This window comes from Chlorocebus sabaeus, chromosome 4 (assembly GCF_047675955.1).
Source record: "Chlorocebus sabaeus isolate Y175 chromosome 4, mChlSab1.0.hap1, whole genome shotgun sequence".
NCBI lineage: Eukaryota > Metazoa > Chordata > Mammalia > Primates > Cercopithecidae > Chlorocebus > Chlorocebus sabaeus.
Window position 1 is genome coordinate 21863058 of NC_132907.1, and position 16013 is coordinate 21879070.

Below are 16013 nucleotides of genomic sequence, written 5' to 3' on the forward strand. Positions count from 1 at the left end.
TTTAATTTTTTCTTGAGCTTTCTTTGACACATATTATTTAGAAGTGTGTTGTTTAATTTCCATGTATTTTGGGATTTTCCAGTTAATTTTCTGTTACTGATTTTTAGTTTAACATTGTGATCTGAAATCAGGCATCGGTGTAAATTCTATTATTTTAAATTTGTTAGGCTGGGCACAGTGGCTCATGCCTGTAATCCCAACACTTTGGGAGGCTAAGGCGGGTGGATCATCTGAGGTCAGGAGTTCGAGACCAGCCTGGCCAACATGATGAAACCTCATTTCTACTAAAAATACGAAAATTAGCCAGTGTGGTAGCACATGCCTGTAATCCCAACTACTTGGGAGGCTGAGGCATAAGAATCGCTAAAAATACAAAATTAGCCAGGTATGGTGGTGCACACCTTTTCCCAGCTACCTGGGAGGCTAAGTCACAAGAATCAACTGAACCTGGGAGGCAGAGGTTGCAGTGAGCCAAGATCACGCCACTGCACTCCAGCCTGGGCAACAGAGTGAGACTCTGTCTCAAACAAACAAATGGATAATGAAGGAATACAATGAACAACTCTAAGCCCACAAACTTGATAACGTAGATTAAATGAAGTAATTCCTTGAAAGACACAATCTGCCAAATCTCACACAAGAAGAAATAGATAATATAAATAGCCCTATATCTATTAAAGAAATTGAATCAATTAACAACCTTCTAAAATGGAAAGCACTATGCTCAGATGGATTCACTGATGACCTCTACCAAATATTTAAGGAAGAAATTATACTAATTCCTTACAGGCAAACTAAATAAAAGATATTCCATATTAATGTACCAGAAGACCCAATATTGTCCAGATGTCAGTTCTTCCCAACTTAATCTATATGTCCAATGCAATCCCAATCAAAATCCTAGCAAGTTATTTTGCAGATATCAACAAACTCATTTTAAGATTTATACAGAGATGCAAAAGACCCAGAATAGCCACACAATATTGAAAGAGATGAACAAAGGTGAAGGACTGACACTACCTGACTTCAAACCTTACTATGAAGTTATAATAAAGTTAGTATGGTGTTGGCAGAAGGATAGACAAATAGATCAAATGGAACAGAACTGAGAGCCCAGAAATAGACTCACATAAATATAGTGTACTGATCTCTGGCAAATGAGAAAAGCAACAGAATAGAGCAAAGATAGTCTCTTCAACAAATGGTGCTGAAACAGCTAGACAGCGACATGCAAAAACATATATCTAGACATAAACCTTACATTCTTCACAAAACTAACTAAAAATGATCCTAGATCTAAATATAAAACACAAAACTATATAAACTTACAGGAGAAAATCGAGATAACCTTGGGTATGGCAGTGACTTCTTAGATACAACACCAACGGCATGATCCATGACAGAAATAATTGATAAGCTGGATTTCATTAAAATGTATAACTTCTGCTCTATGAAAGAAAATGTCAAGAGAAGGAGAAAACAAACCACAGACTGGGACAAAATATTTCCAAAAGACACCTCTGCTAATGGACTCTTATCCAAAATACACAAAGAGCTCAACAATATGAAAACAACCCAATTTTAAAAATGGGCCAACGACCTTGACATACACCTCACCAAAGAAGATATGTAGATGGAAAATAAGCATATAAAAAGATGCTCTACGTCATCTGTCAAAGGGGAAATGCACTACATATCTACTAGAATGGCCAAAATCCAGAACACTGACAACACCATATGCTGGCAAGGGTGTGGAGCAACAGGAACTCTTACTCGTTGCTGCAGTGCTGATGGGAGTGCAACATGGTCCAGCCATGTTAAAAGACAGTTTAGCTGTTTCCTACAAAACTAAAAATACTCTTACCATATGATCCAGCATTGTATTCTTTGGTATCTACCCAAAGAAGCTAAAAATGTATATCCATGTGAAAAACTGCACGTGGATGTTTATAGCAGCTTTATTCACAAATGCCAAAACCTGGAAGCAACCAAGATGTCCTGCGGTGTGTGAATGAATCAACTGTGGTATATCCAGACAATGGAGTATTATTCAGTGCTAAAAAGAAATGAGCTATCAAGCCATGAAAAGATATGGAAGAATCTTAGATGTATATTACTAAATGAAAGAAGCCAACCTGAAAAGGCTACATACTGTGTGTTCCCAACTAAATGACATGTTGGAAAAGGCAAAACTATGGAGACACGAAAAAGATCAGTGGTTGCCAGGTGCTAGTGGGGAGGGAGGGACAAATAGGTGGAGCACAGAGGATTTTTAGGGAAGTAAAACTATAGTTGGCCCTTTAACAATGAGGGATTGAGGCCGTGCGCGGTGGCTCAAGCCTGTAATCCCAGCACTTTGGGAGGCCGAGACGGGCCGATCACGAGGTCAGGAGATCGAGACCATCCTGGCTAACACGGTGAAACCCCGTCTCTACTAAAAATACAAAAAAACTAGCCGGGCGAGGTGGCGGGCGCCTGTAGTCCCAGCTACTCGGGAGGCTGAGGCAGGAGAATGGCGTAAACCCAGGAGGCAGAGCTTGCAGTGAGCTGAGATCCGGCCACTGCACTCCAGCCTGGGCGACAGAGCGAGACTCCGTCTCAAACAAAAAACAAACAAACAAAAAACAAAAAAAAAACAAAAAAAAATGAGGGATTGATATACATGGATATTCTTTTCAACAATATGCATAGATTGAAAATACAGTACTTGTGGGATGCAAAGCCTAAGTATATGGGCTGCCAACTTTTCATATATGTGGGTTCTGCAGGGCTGACTGTGGGATCGGAGTAAGTGTGGGTTTGGTTATATGCAGACAGTCCTGGAATCAATCCCCCACGTACACCAAGAGACAACTGTGCACTGTATGATACTATAACGGTGGAACACATCATACATTTGTCCAAATCCACAGAATATGCAACTCCAAGAGTGAACCCAAGAAAAACTATGGATTTGGGTGATTATGAAGTGCCAATGTTGGTTCATCAATTGCAACAAATGCCCCATTCTGTGGGGAATGTTGATAATAGGGGAGACTGTGCAAGTGTGGGGTTGGGGGTATATGAGAAGTCTTTGTACCTTCCTTTTAATATTGCTGTAAACCTAAAACTGCTGTAAGAAAATCAAATCATATATATTTTGTTCCATAACTGAAATGAGAAGTGTACTGGATAAGATTCACTGATTGGATAATGCAGAAGAAAAGATCTGTAAACTTGATGATATAGCAATAGAAACTACCTAAAATGAAACACAGAGAGACAAAAAGACAGAAAACATTGAATAGAGCCCCAATAAACTGTGTGAAAATAGCAAGCTTTCTAACATACATATAATGGCAGGGGCGGGGTGTGTGGAATACAGAAAAATATTTGAGAAAAGAATGGCTTTTTTTAAAGTCGCCAATTTGATTAAAACTATGAATACACAGATCCAAGAATCTCAATTGCAAGTAGAAGAAACATTAAGAAAATCACAAGCCGGGCGCGGTGGCTCAAGCCTGTAATCCCAGCACTTTGGGAGGCCGAGACGGGCGGATCACGAGGTCAGGAGATCGAGACCATCCTGGCTAACCCGGTGAAACCCCGTCTCTACTAAAAAATACAAAGAACTAGCTGGGCGAGGTGGCGGGCGCCTGTAGTCCCAGCTACTCGGGAGGCTAAGGCAGGAGAATGGCGTGAACCCGAAAGGCGGAGCTTGCATTGAGCTGAGATCCGGCCACTGCACTCCAGCCTGGGCGACAGAGCGAGACTCTGTCTCAGGAAAACAAACAAACAAACAAACAAACAAACTGACTTGGTCAGGAGTTCAAGACCAGCCAGTTCGAGACCAGCCTGGTCAACATGGTGAAACCCTGTCTCTACTAAAAATACAGTAACAACAACAAAAAATTAGCTGGTTGTGGTGGCACGTGCCTGTAATCCCAGGTACTAGGGAGGCTGAAGCAGGACAATTGCTTGAACCCAGAAGGCAGAGGTTGCAGTGAGCTGAGGTTGTGCCACTGCACTCCAGCCCGGGTGACAAAGTGAGACTCTGTCTCAGGAAAACAAACAAACAAAGTAGACCTCAATAGAAACTATACAATTCATAAGACACTGAAGTGTATCTTCAAAGTAACCTAGGTTAGTGGCCATAGTACCCAACGGGTAGTTTTTCAGTCCACATCCCCCTCCCTCCCCACTCCAGTAGTCCCTAGCGTCTATTGTTTCCATTATGTCCGTGTGTAGTCAATGTTAAGCTCCCAGTTATAAGTGAGAACATGCAGTATTTGGTTTTCTGTCCCTGTGTTAATTCTCTTAGGTTAATGGCCTCCAGCTGCATCCATGTTGCTGCAAAGGACATGGTTTTGTTCTTTTTTGTGACTGTGTAGTATTCTCTGGTGTTTATGCTCCTCGTTTTCTTTATCCATTCTATCATTGATGGACACCTAGGTTGGTTCCATGTCTTTGCTATTGTGAATAGAACTGTGATGAACATACGAATGCATGTGTTTTTTTTTTGTGTGTGTGGAATGATTTATTTTCCTTTGGGCATATACTCAGTAATGAGATTGCTGGGTCAAATGGTAGTTCTAAGTCCTTTGAGAAATCTCCAAACTGCTTTCCACAGTGGCTGCACTAATTTACATTCCCACCAAGAGTGTATGAGTGTTCCCTTTTCTCCACAGCCTTGCCAGCAACTGTTATTTTTTGACTTTTTAATAATGGCCATTCTCACTATTCACAATAGCAAAGACTTGGAATCAACCCAAATGTCCATCAGTGACAGACTGGATTAAGAAAATGTGGCACATATATACCGTGGAATACTATGCAGCCATGAAAAAAGGATGAGTTCGTGTCTTTGTAGGGACATGGATGCAGCTGGAAACCATCATTCTCAGCAAACTATTGCAAGAACAGAAAACCAAACACTGCATGTTCTCACTCATAGGTGAGAATTGAACGCTGAGATCACTTGGACATGGGAAGGGGAATATCACACACCGAGTCCTATTGTGGGGAAGGGGGAGGAGGGAGGGGGGAGGGGGGAGGGGGGAGGGAGGGCATTGGGAGTTATACCTGATGTAAATGACAAGTTGATGGGTGCTGATGAGTTAATGGGTGCAGCACACCAACATGGCACATGTATACATATGTAACAAACCTGCACGTTGTGCGCATGTACCCTAGAACTTAAAGTATAATAAAAATAACAATAATAATAGTGGCCATTCTGACTGGTGTGAGGTGATACCTCACTGTGGTTTTGATTTTCATTTCTCTGATGATTAGTGATGATGACCATTTTTTCATGTTTGTTGGCTGCTCATATAGCTTTTTTAAACAACCAAAAGCAGAGAGAATTCATTGCCAGCAGGCCTGCAATACAAAACAATGTTAAAGGAAGTTCTTCAAGAGGAAATAAATTGATACCAAATGGAAATTTGAATTTACACGTAAGGATGAAGAATGCCGGCCAAGCATGGTGGCTCATGTCTCTAATCCCAGAACTTTGGGAGACTGAGGAGGGAGGATTGCTTGAGGTCATGAATTCAAGACCAGCCTGGCAACATAGCCAGATCCCATCTCTACAAAAAATTTAAAAATTAGCGAGGCGTGATGGCATGCACTTGTAGTCCTAACTATTTAGGAGGCTAATGCAGGAGGCTCCTTTGAATCCAGAAGTTCAATGTTACTGTGAGCTATGATTGCACCACTACACTCCAGCCTAGATGACAGAGTAAGACCCTGTCTCTAAAATAAATAAATAAATGAAAATAAAATGTACAAAAAGGAATGAAGAATGTTGAAAATTATAAATATGTAGGTAATTATAGAAGACTTTTTTTCTTATTTTAAATTTTATTTTGAATATAATTAGTTACATTTAAAAAAAAGAAGTATTGCAGGGTTTAAAATACCTGTAAAGTAAAATTTATGACAATAATAACACGCAAAAAAAAAAAAAAAAGGATATAGGCAATTTGTATAACACTCTCAACTGATTTGACTAATTGACAACTATAGAACATTCTACCCAACAACAGAATACACATTCTTTTTAAGTGAACATAAAACATTCACCAAAGTAGAACATATTCTGAGCCATAAAACAAGTCTTAATACATAAAAAAGATCAAAATTATACAAAGCATATTATCTGACCACAACACAATTAAACTTAAAACCAGTAACAGAAAGATATCTGGAAAAACCCCAAATACTTGGAAATTAAGCAATCATACTTCTAAATAACCCATAAGCCAAGGAATAAAATCACAAGAGAAATTAGAAAATACTTTGAACCGAACAAAAGTGAAAGCCCCACATAACGACATTTGTGGGATGCAGCTATAGCAGTGATTTAAGATAATTTTTAGCATTAAATGCAGCTTTTAGAAAACAAAAAAGGTCAAAAATTAGTGTTCTAAGTTTCTACCTTAAGAAAGTATAAAAAGAAGGGCAAATTAAACCCAAAGTAAGCAGAAGAAAGGAAATAAGATCAGAAATCAATGAAATAGAAAATGGACAAAGAATAGAGCAAATCAATCAAACTAAAAGTTGGTTCTTTGAAAAGATCAGGAATGAGGCACTTACAAGAAGGTGTTGAGGGATAGGTTTTATTAAAGTAGAGTTTCTCAGGCTTAGTTGTACATTAGAATCACCTGGGGCACATTTAAAACTCCTGAGTTGGGGCTGTATGTCTGACTAATTAAGTCAGAATCTCCAGGCATTAGCACATGTTAAAGCTTTCCAGGTGATTCTAATGTGCAGCTGAGTTTGAGAACCATCGTTAAGAGATCAGTCAAGGCCCAATCTCTTCACAGTGGAACACCACCCCACACCCAACTACCCACTTGTCGGGATCTAACTTGGACTGGTCAGAGGCTCCAAAGTCAAATCCCCTCATCTCCTGCATGGATTTTATATATATGCCTGGCTGCTGGTGTTCCGAGGGTGCAGCAGGAGGAGGAGGATGAAATCTCTTCATCTGGTATGTAGACTTTCACCCAATTTCAATAGGGTGTCTCAGGCCTGGCTTGGATCCCTAAGTCTTCTCTGATTTGGTTTGTCCACAGAGTGAACCTCCAGTCTCCTGCCAGGATTGGGGAGAGGGCATCATCTGTTGTGTAGGTCAAGGAGGAAATCTGGGAGTCTTGCTGCTCCCATTGATTTAAGCTGCCTTGTTTTCAGCCGTTCTCTGCACCCCTGCTTTCAGAGTCCCAGGTTCTGCCATGTTTGGCAGAGTGAGTTACCTTCTTGCTGCCTTCTCCTACGGCAGGCTTGGGGTTCTGTTTCCTTTGGTTTGATAAATCAGTCTGACACGCACATTCTTCTCTTTCCAGCTCCCAATTTTTTTTTCTGTTGATTTTTTTTTTGTCTCAGTTGTCTCCATTTCCAATCCCTTAGAACTTGCGGTTTGCCTTCTTTCCCCCTTTACTATCACTTTAGTGGGATTTCATGAGACAATGGAGATACAAGTAAGTGTCTAATCTGCCACATTTAACCAGAAATTTTCCAGAGCCTTTTAAAAAAATCAGAGCACTTAATAATTATGTTAAAAGAGAAACATTTGACAAATTACATTTAGTAGAGTTTAATTGGGCAAAACATGAATCAGGCAGTCGTCAGCACCAGAACAGTTTCAGAGAAACTGGGGCTCCGACGGAGTTTAATACTCTGGTTGAATAACACTTATAAACAGAAACAGAAATGCGATGTACAGGAAATGGAAGTGAGGTACAGAAACAACTGGACGGGTTACAGTCCAGTGCTTGCCTTATTTGAACATGAGCAGGTGGCTGCCTGCTACTGACTGAAGCATGGCTGCTGTGACTGGCTGAGACTCAGCTAGCTGTGACAAAAGCACACTCCTAAGCCGGGTTTCCAGTTTATTACATACTAAGTTTGGTTGCAGTTATGTAAGGACTCAGATATGCCAGTATGGTGGCTTTTCTCAGGCCAAATTTAGTTTAACAATGGTAATCACTTTTAGCTCAGTTACCTTCGCAGGAATGCAGAATGAGAGCTGTGTTGGTCTCCGGGATATAAGAGTACAATTACAGCAGATGATAATGGTTTTCCTGCTCATATTTCACAATTTTAATTCTCTAAATAAAATGAAATTGGATTGCAGAACTCCAAATCTAGTGCTTTTAGAATTGATTGCAAAGATTATTTTATATATATATATATAAAAGATAATATTTTGTTAGTAAGAGTTAAACCTGCCTCATTAATACTCATGTGTTTTGTTCTCCCATAATGCTTCTAGTGGTAGCAATCCTACTATGTTGTATTGAACAGAAAAAAAAAAGAAAAAGAATATGTAACTTTCTGTCTTCTCATTAGGAAGTCATAGTAGGCCTGTCGTTTCCTGGATGTCAGAAGCGTGTCTGTACTGGTTCACTCTCCATACTCTTCCCTTGGGTTTTTAACCTTACATTTGAACCAAGGGAAAAGCTGTTGGTCATTGCAGCCGTGGACTTCACACCACAAAGCTACTGGCAAAGCAGTGGATTAAGCACGTACCCAGGATGGAGACCACCTGGGTTCTAGCCTGGGCATTGCCACTCTCTAACCTGATGACCCTGGGCAAGACAGGCCCCCTCTCTGGCCTTCTGGGTTTTGTAGAATAAAGGGGTGATTTGGATAACATCTCTGGATCTTTCTAGCTTGACAAATGTTGTCTATACCAATTCTTACTGAAAATAAATGTCCCCAGAAGGATGTAGAAACGTAACCTGCTTTTATAGGGAAATGACCCAGAAGGGCTGGGCTGCGCCTAGCTCTACCTTCACCACCTCTTTCACTGGTGGTGTCCTGAGGGTAGTGATCACTTCTGGCATTTCAATGCTTATATAGAATTGGCCCAAATATTGCTCCCTCTTCTCAGGTATCCCAGCCTGGGGCTAAAAGTATGTCTTTGTGCTTTTATGCCAGGTTCCAATCCCTGTCAGTTATGGTTTGTGGGTTGTTTTATTTCAAACAAAACAAATATAATGATTATATTTGGGCTTGAGGTCATTTTGGGGTTCTGAGATACTCCCCACTCATAACTAAGGCAAGGTCTGGAGCTAGAGGAAATAAACAGCCTTATAGACAAATTACATGAAGCTGTGCAGATGAGCGGGCACCTGCCTGGCCTGGTTGGTTGTAATGCGCCGGGCATGCACTATATGAAACGGGCCACTTGCAGGGTATTATGGGTTGAATTATGTCCCCCAAAAAAGCAATCTTGAAATCCTGACCCCTAGTACCTCAGCATGTGACCTTATTTGGAAATAAGGTAATTGGATGTAATGAATTATGATGAGGTCCTGCTGGAGTAGTGTGAACCTTTAATTCAATATGACTGGTGTCTTTATAAGAAGATGTTGAGAAAATACAAGAGAAGGAGACACTGTGAAGATGGAAGTGGAGACTGGAGTGATGCGGCTGCAAGCCAAGGAATGCCGAGGACTGCTGGCCACCACCAGAAGCTAGGAAGAGGCAGGGGAGGAGTCTATCCAGAGTCTCAGAGGGAGCATGGCCTTGTGAACACCTTGATTTTTGAGACTCTTAGCCTCCAGAGCTGTGAGAGAATGTGTCCCTGTTGTCTTCAACTACCCAGTTTGGGTGGCTTACTTTATTATGGCAGCTGTAGGAAACTAATACGTAGCCAAGGTCAAGTCACCTTTGGCCATCACTAGCTATCATCCAATTAAAAAGGCATCAAAGAAATGTTTAAACCTGGTAAGCTTTGAATATAATAAAATGATCATCAATATTTAAACCCTCAAGGTAGCCAATGAGTGAAATGGAAAATTTTATACTTTCCAAGATGAACCCCTGCCATCGACCCATCTATATTTAAAACATTGGACTTTGCTTCTTGGGTGCTTCTTGGGTCTTATTGACATTCTGTCAACAAATGATTAAGTACGTATCAAGTGCCAAGAACTGCGCTAGGTACTGGAGATACAGATATCAATAGGGAACAATGTGCACCGCACTCCCTCCCAGAGTTCACATTCTTGTGAGAAACACGGACATTAAATATACTATTTCAAATAATAAATTGAAAGATTACATCCATGGAAAGGACCACAGTAGACAAGTTCAAGATGCCATGTCTGCATGTGATGGGAAATCTGACTGGCAGTGTAAATGTTAACCCCTGCTTTCCAAAAAGCCTCACTAAGCCAGCCTGATTTGTAGTCTTTGCTCAAATACTCCCACCATGGCTGATGTCAAGCTCTCCTGCCACCACAGCAGGGTTAGCTAGCACAGGATGCACACACAGTAGCAGGCCGCTCCATTCTATTTCCACCACACATTCCATTCTATTTCCATTGTGACCTCAGGAGCATAAATGTAGAATGTAATAAAATAATTAGAACATGAAAAGTTTTGAGTGTTTATTGCATTTGTTTTTATTATAACTTAATTGTAAAAGTATGCCACTTAATTTATAATGCAATGTTTAACAATTGGCTTGCAAAATTCCACCTTTTGCCAGCTGGGAATAAGTTTGGAGCAGAGGGTTAAGGAAAGCTTTCCCGTGGACGTGACACTTAAAATGATGAATGTATTAGAATTAGTGAAGTAGAGAAGAGAGGAAGATGACCATTGCAGGCAGGGACCATGGCAAGTGAGAAGTTCCTGGGATTTAAGACAGCCTGGTATACCTGAGAAACTGAAGGCAGAACAGGCGAGGAAAAATAAGGAAAAATGAGGCCAAAAGGAGAACAGGGACCAAATCATGCATAGCCTTGTAGTCCATAGCGAGGATTTTGAACTTTATCTTAAATACAGTGGGAAACTATTGAAGGTGTGAAGCAAGGGAGTCATTATCAGATTTAGGTATTTAAAATACCCTTGTGCTCTGTGCATGGAATAAAACACTCAAAAGTAGATGTAAGACACTTAGAGCACAAGCACCAGAAGAAAAAGATGAATTGGACTTCAACAAAATGAAAAACTTTTATACATTGTTGGGGGTCAAAAATCGATACCCCAAAGTATGGCGCTTTGACCTGCTGAACTGAGCAAGAAGCCTCCAGGTCTCTCTGACCTTCCCCTGCCTCCTGCCTCTCCATCCTTCGTCTCTCCCTAAGCTCAGGATGAAGTTCTCTCGCAAATCTGCCTAAAGCCTGGACTCACCAAGGAAGAAAGCAATTGCTCTTTCATCCAGGCCGCCAACATGCCATCCAGACTGAGGAAGACCCAGCAACTTCGGGGCCACGTGAGCCACGGCCACGGCCGCACAGGGAAGCACCAGAAACACCCCAGAGGCCACGGTAATGCTGGTGGTCTGCATCACCACAGGCTCAGCTTCGACAAATACCAGCCAGGCTACTTTGGGAAAGTCGGTATGAGGCATTACCACTTAAAAGGAACCAGAGCTTCTGCCCACCTGTCAGCCTTGACAAACTGTGGACTTTGGTGAGTGAGCAGACACGGGTGAATGCTGCTAAAAACCAGACTGGGGCTGCGCCCATCATTGATGTGGTGCGATTGGGCTACTGCAAAGTTCTGGGAAAGGAAAAGCTCCCAAAGCAGCCTGTCGTCGTGAAGGCCAAATTCTTCAGCAGAAGAGCTGAGGAGAAGATTTAAGGGAGTCGGGGGTCCTGTGTCCTGGTGGCTTGAAGCCACATGGAGGGAGGTTCATTAAATGCTAACTACTTTTAAAAAAAGAAGAAGAAAGTAATTACTTCTGGTCCCTTCCTTGACTGAACTCATGTCGCAGAAAGACTGAAATCTGTGAACACACCTGGACAGACTTTTATCACAAACCATTGTCGGCTCTGTGGGTTCAGCAGACTTTGTCCTTCAAACAGACGTTGTTCTTCAAGCCCATTGAATTCCCCTAAAAATCCCTTACTATCCCCGCTAAAATTATCCACGATTCTTTGTCTCCCTTCCCCACTAAGAAGAAGGGAATGTAACTATCTGTGCCCCATTGTGGGGTTGGGCAATCATTCTGTGGTTTTTTCCCATGCAGGCTAATAAGTTTGCATATCATTTTCCCCTATTAATCTGCCTTTTTTCAGGTGATTTTTCAGCAGACCTTCAGAGGGCAAAGGGGAAATTTTCCCTTGGCCCCTGTAGCATCAAAGGATACTACCAAGAGACTGAAAAGACAATTCACAGAACAGAGAAAATGTTCACCAAATCACACATCTGATAAGGGTCTAATATCCAGAATATATAAAGGACGTTTACAACTAAAAACCAAACAATTCCATTTTAAATGTGCAGGTGGACGCTGGACGTGGTGGCTCACACCTGTAATCCTCAGCCTTGGGAGGCTGAGGTGGGCGGATCACTTGAGGTCAGGAGTTCAAGACCAGCCTGGCCAACATGGTAAAACTCTGTCTCTACTAAAAATACAAAAATTAGCCAGGCATGGTGGCATACGCCTGTAATCACAGCTACTTGGGAGGATTAGGCAGGAGAATTGCTTGAACCTGGGAGGTGGAGGTTGCAGTGAGCCAGGATCATGCCACGGCACTCCAGCCTGGGTGACAGAGTAAGGTGCCATTTTTTAAAAAAGTAAGTAAAATGTACAGCTGGGTGTGGTGGCTCATACCTGCAATCCCAGCATTTTGAGAGGCTGAGGCAGGAGGATTATTGAGGCCAGAAGTTCAAGGCAGGCCTGGGCAACAGAGTTAGACCCTATCTCCACAAAAAATTTAAAAATTAGCTGTGCATGGTGGCATTCACTTGTAGGCCTACTGACTTGGGAGGCTGAGGTGGGAGGATCACTTGAGCCCAGGAGGTTGAGGCTACAGTGAGCTATGATCATACCACTACACTCCAACCTAGGTGACAGAGCCCTGTCTCAAAAAACTAAAAATAAATAAAAATGGACAAAGGGCTTGAATAGACTTTTCTACAAAGAAAAAGTGTATACAGTGGCCAACAAAGCACATGATAAGATGCTCAACATCATGGGTCAGGAGGGAAATATAACTTAGAACCACAGTGAGATACCACTTCATGCCCACTAGGGTGACTGTAATTAAAAACAATACCAGAAAATAATAAGTGTAGTGAGGATGCAGAAAAATTGGAATCCTCATATATTGCTGGTGGAAATGTAAAATTATGTAGCTGCAATGGAAAATTGTTGATTGTTCTTCAGTAAGTTAAACACAGATTACCATATGACCCAGCAATTCCTCTCAAGTATATAAACCTGAAAATTTAAAAGAGATGGTCAAACAAAAACATATACACAAATGTTCATAGCAACATTATTCACAATAGCTAAAAGATAGAAACAACCCAAATGTCCCTCAACTGATGAATGCATAAGCAAAATGTGGTATATCCATACAATGGAATATTATTTGGCCACAAAAAGAATAGTACTGATACATGCTACAACATGGATGAACCTTGCAAACATCCTGAATGAAAGAAGTTAGACACAAATGCCACATATTGTATGGTTTCATTTTTATGAAATATCCAGAATAGGCAAATCTAGAGACACAAAGCAAATTAGTGCCTTGAGCTGGAGGAAGGGAGGAATAGGAAGTGCTGCTCAATGAATATGGGACTTTCTTTTGGGGTGATGAAAAGATTCTAGAACTAGATAATGGTGATGTTTGCACAACATTGTGAATGTGTTAAACCCCACTGAACTGTATACTTCAAAATGGTTAAAATGACCAAGTGTGGCAGCTCACACCTGTAATCCCATCTCTACAAAAAATAAAAGAAAATAAAAATTAAAAAGATTGGGAGGCTGAGGCAGGAGAGTCACTTGAACCCGGGAGGCAGAGGTTGCAGTGAGCCGAGATTGTGCCACTGCACTCTACCCTGAGTGACAGAGCAAGACCCTGTCTCAAGAAAAAAAAAGAATTTAATAAGATGGTTAAAATGGAAAATTGTATGTGTATTGTGCCACAATTTCTTTTTAAGATTTTTTTTTTTTTTTTATAAAAGTTTATTCTTAAATGTACAACAGCTCCAAGACAACACTTAATTCCAGCTTTAGGTGGCAAAAGATGTTATGGCAGGGAATATAGACATTTAAATAAGGATGAAATAAAGGGTCACCATCTCCTCAGGCACAAGGAACAGCTTACTTTTTGACAGATTTCTTAATTCCACCTGTGGCCAAGGGCCCCTTCCCCACGGCCTTTGCTTTTAGCTCCTCGAGTTTCTTCTGCTCCTCTTTTTGTTTCTACTTGAAAGCCTTATCTTCCTCGTCCATCTCCTTGGCCTGCTTCTTAGGCTGTTTCAGTGGCTTCTTCTTGCCACCTTTGCAGCTGGACATGGCGCCTGCCGCCCCTTCCCCCTGTGCCACAATTTAAAAAAAAAAGAATGCAAGGAGCCCTCGAGGAGATATTTGGTAGGCAGAATTGTGGAGACTGGGAGTGAGAAGAGTCAGTCAGTGGTATCCACCAAGTTTCTGACAACAACAACACATGGGTGGCGATGCTATTTATCAAAATTGGAAATTCCAAAGGTAGAAATGGAAAGACCTAGAGTTCCTTTTTGGGCATGTTGTCACTGATTGCCCAAGAAGCATCTTAGCAGAATTTCAGGAGGCAGTCGGCTACCTGCTATGTCTTTCTTATGCTTGTGACCTCATATTTCCAGATGGCTGCTATGTTTCTAGGCTTCCTGTCCCTGTGCCATCAGAAAAGAAGGTGTGAGGGAGGAGTGCAGGAGGGCAAGAGAAAAATGTCTTCCCAGAAACTCAACGTATGTCTCAGTGGTCAGGTGAGTGTCCCCTGGCCACCCTTTGCTGCAGGGAATGGGGTGGGGGAGTAATTTTACTTAGCACCATCCAAGGTAAATAAAGCTGGACACTAAAGTGGTAAGGACAGCTTTTAGCCCATAATATTACAATTGTAGTAGGGAAGAGGGTCCAGTGTGAACTGAACTCAACTCTGATTTGCACAGAAGTAGTGGGTATTTTAAAGGGAGAATGGGCCTGGTGCTGTGGTTCACACCTATAATCCCAGCACTTTGGGAGGTGCAGGCAGGAGGAGTTGAGACCTTGTCACTACAAAAAAAAAAAAAAAAAAAAAAAAAAATCCAGGTGTGATGGCACATGGCTGTGGGCAACAAAATGAGACCCTGTCTCGATAAAAAATAAAGGGAAAGTGAGGCAGCAGGGAGGGTCTGAGTGGGGCTCAGTAGAATTAGGGTGAAAAATTACAAGGGTTGGTCAGTATAAATGCCCATGAGGCAGCTGCATCTGCCACCTGGCATTTATCAAAGTTAGGATGCCACATAGGCTGGGAGACAGAGGCCCCTTCCTTCCTGATGATTATCATTGTAAAGGGATTACCTTCACATGCTTGAGGAAGACACCCCTGAGTTGTAGGTGATACCTAGACATATCAAAGGGGCAGTGAGAGGATCCTCAATTGTAAGCCCTTTGTAGTAAATGCTCTGAAAGTGGTGGGGCTTATCCTCAGGGGTTGGCTAAAAACAAATAGTGAATTCTCCTCGAAGCCTTTTCTTTTCTCACGCAGGTACTTTAAGGGAGCCTAGGGTCATCCTGGGGTGCAGCCTGGAGCTGTTAGAAACGACCCTAGTGTCTGGTCAAGTCTTTTAATATGGAGGGTATGTTCCATTCTCCATAATGGGATTATTACACATTATATGCCTGTATCAAAATATCTCATGTACTCCATAATATATGCACCAAGGTAATGGATAAGTATATGCACCTACTATGCATTAAACATAAAAATACATCTTGCAGTCAAAGATTTTAAAAAAATACATGGACCGGGCACGGTGGCTCACGCCTGTAATCCCAGCACTTTGAGAGGCCAAGGCTGGCGGATCACAAGACCATCGTGATCCAGAAGCCAGGAGATCAAGACTATCCTGGCTAACACAGTGAAACCCCATCTCTACTAAAATACAAAAACAAAATTAGCCGGGCATGGTGGTGGGCGCCTGTAATCCCAGCTACTTGGGAGGCTGAGGTGGGAGAATGGCGTGAACCCAGGAGGCAGAGCTTGCAGTGAGCCGAGATCGCTCCACTGCACTCCAGGCTGGACGGCACAGCAAGA

The 16013-nt window shown here is 41.8% G+C and overlaps 1 pseudogene; it reads left to right on the forward strand.

Annotated features, from left to right (window-relative positions):
- Window positions 1–10938: 10938 nt before the first annotated feature.
- LOC103223192 (large ribosomal subunit protein uL15-like) lies at window positions 10939–11613 on the forward strand (annotated as a pseudogene).
- Window positions 11614–16013: the final 4400 nt, after the last annotated feature.